The sequence below is a fragment of the Gouania willdenowi genome, chromosome 14 (assembly GCF_900634775.1).
Source record: "Gouania willdenowi chromosome 14, fGouWil2.1, whole genome shotgun sequence".
NCBI classification, from domain to species: domain Eukaryota; kingdom Metazoa; phylum Chordata; class Actinopteri; order Blenniiformes; family Gobiesocidae; genus Gouania; species Gouania willdenowi.
In genome coordinates, this window is record NC_041057.1 from 10,422,449 (window position 1) to 10,425,757 (window position 3,309).

Sequence of the window (3,309 nt, forward strand, 5' to 3'; positions counted from 1 at the left end):
TTTATTTCTGCGTCTTATTTAACATGAATTTCTACTAAATCTTCCATGACCAATCATTAACTTCTTCTTCCTTCACTCTTGTCTTTTAGAACATTCCTCTTTAATCCAGTTATTCAAAGAGAAAGTGTCACAGAGGGTAATTAAATTTAGGGGCGGTGTGTTGCCATACACAGCCATAATTGCTTTCTTTTAAACTGTCCCTGGTGTAATCCTGCTGTCATTGCCTGGGTGGATGAGTGGATTAAATCCTCCAAATTTCCTGTACGGTGAAAATGCGCATCTGCAGTAATGCAGTGAACCCACAGTTTGCTTTGATTTCAGCAGAACTGAATGGGAACATATTATGCAAACCTTTAACAAGATTATTTTTCTTTAATGAATCTAATTTGATTTCCTGCCATCTAAAGATGTGACCGCTCCACAGATCATAAATTAGCAGTCTTCTGGTACATGCAGCTTTTTTACATCCTGTGTGGGAGACATAAGCATTAAATTACCAGTCCACAGAAGAAGAGTTGTTTCAGTTTATGATGTTGTGGGGAATATACTTGTGTAAACAGAACATAAAGCAGGGTACATGTTGGACATGTTACTAGTGTTGGAACTGATTCCCTATAACATTCTAACCACCTGTGCAACATTATTACCACCATAAAAATCTTTTTTTTCTACCTTTTTTTTCTTGATCTGGCAACAGAGTATTGGTGGTCTCAAAATCATAAAGTCTGTTCTCCATGAATTAATTGTCTTTCTTTAAAATTGCTCCCCCACCACCATTAGGGTATACCAATTCCATGAATTAGTGCACAATATGTCCATCTTTGGCCCTGGAGGCCAAGCGTTCTACACGTTTTAAAAGCCCCTGGCTACTCTAATAAGTGTGAAAGGAGGATATGAGCAAGTGTGGCCCTCATTCTAATTTTGTGCAGCCCCAAAGCCATACCTGTCAAGTTTTGGATTTGAAAATGAGGGAAATTTTCTGTCGCCCACTATGAGCTGTCCCACGCACTCAACCAAGGTCCAGTATCCCTTATATTTTAAGATAGGTGTACAAGAAATCTAAAATAGCCACTTGTCAACCACTTACTATTACAATTATGTGATTAGAATCTGGTGGGTCGACCTTTATTAACATTGAAATGCTGGTAACATTCCTACTAGGGCTGGGTGATATGGACCAAAACTCATATCTCAATATTTTTTCTCAAAATGGTGATATACGATATTTATCTAGCTAATTTTATTTTGAATGAAGTCTGAGAAGAAAGAAAATTCTGGGTTAAATTTGCTGATCCAAAATGCTACACAGGCTCATTTATTAACAAAAAGCTGCACAACATGTGCCACTTTTGTTTTTTTCTCCTAAGGGACAGCATGTGTGAGTGATATGTAATCTGTGATATGGCTTGTAATGGGGAAGCTCTGAGTTAGGACTCTGTTCTGAGAAGTAAAAGCAGTGACTCTTAAAACTAGTATTTTCATACAAAACAAGCTATTATATATAATCGAAAACTTGATACATCTTAAATCTCGATATATCGCCCAGCCCTAATTCCTAAATTATGAAACAGCCTAAATTAAAACATAAATGGATATATTAAGCACGTGTCTTACAGTTTATATACAAGTCAACACGTTGCATATTTACTGTTAATTTCACATTGCTTGTCTTTAAGTTAGACATTAACATTTTATTTTCATTACATATTTTTGTTTTAATTTCTCATGATCACTCATGTGGTTCCCTGGTATTCACTAATGACTTATTAAACACATTTATTACAGACTTTACATTCTTTAACACTTTTTGATAGCAGTGTATATTTGTGGCGCTTGTGACTGGATGATTTTTCAATATTGACATTTTATAAAAGTTGCCCATTTCTGGTCAAAGATGGTCTTCTGCAGTGATGGATGATGTCACCAACACTAAATACAGTTGTTCTGAAGGAGGGGACGACTCAAATATACAGGTCTGCAACCCTTGTGGACATAGAGTTTTGTTTACATTAAGGCCCACAACTACCTTCGCTAAAGAGCCGGACATTTTCCTGGCAACCTCTGAAATAGTCTGATACTCTTGTAAAGTAAATTATAAAACAAACTAATGATGAATACATAATTATTCCTGTTGGATATAAAACATATAATGTGTGTATTGTTTATTGCTTTTGTGTATTGTGGAGTTTAGCTTTTCTTTTCTTATCACCCTCTGTTTAGCAACAGGGAATGCATCATTCAACTCCAGCTGTCAAAACAAATTACGTGGTTTCTAAACTAAATCTCATATTGCATGCAGTTGCATGGATGTGGCTTTCCTTCTTCTTTCCTTCCTGCCCTTACAGTTACCCAGACAAGTTTGGCTTTATACACAAACTTTTGTTAAAGGACTTGGCTCCAGTCTATTTAAAACACAATGGGATACGTCAGGCAGAACATTAAATAGTTTTCTACTGGATTCTGTAGCAATTGTTACAGCAGATTAAATAAAGGATGGTCCTTTCTTTTGGCTGATGTTTGTTGCCAGCGTGCAGATAAAAGACTTTACAAAAAAAAAAAAAAAACATATATCATATCGGTTTTATTGTTGCAAAAAAGACACAAACACACTTTAGATTGGAAGCAGAACTGCCTAAAGCCATTACTCATTGTGCCAGCATGTCTGCGAGCTACCCACAGAGATTTTTACCTCATGCTATCACTTTCAATATGATGATTATCACAATTTCATATGCACTAAAATTTAATTCGTACTGAATCGCTAACAATGAGGAACAAATGAGCCAATTATCCACCTTGTTGTGAGAATCACATTGACAGTGCCAATCCTTTTCTTCTCAAGTAAACATTATCTGGATTATTGGGGCTCTGTGCATTCAAAAGGATTCTTTGCCCCTTTACATTATTGGATCATTTGTCTTGTGGCAAAAAGTTCCCTCAATATGCTCAGAATCAGCTTTCATGATATTTTAACACACTTTAAAACCTTTTATTTCCTACAAGGTCTTGGATTTCTCACTCTTTCCCTCTGAGAACTGGTTTAATCGTATTCCTCTGTACTGCATTTGTCTTTTTTAAGCCAATCCAGTCAGTGTGTGTCTTTCTCTGTGTGCGTAATGCCTTACAGCTACATTATGTCAATGTTGAAACTCTTGTTGAAGCAGATAAAGACTTGTGTATGAGATATTTTACCTGATTAATAAACAGAGGCAAAAAGTTCACATTAATTAGAAATCCAGTTGTATCAAGCTTTGGATGTCTGAAAAACCAATTTGACCTATAATACAAGTTGTGCATTGCACCATTGGT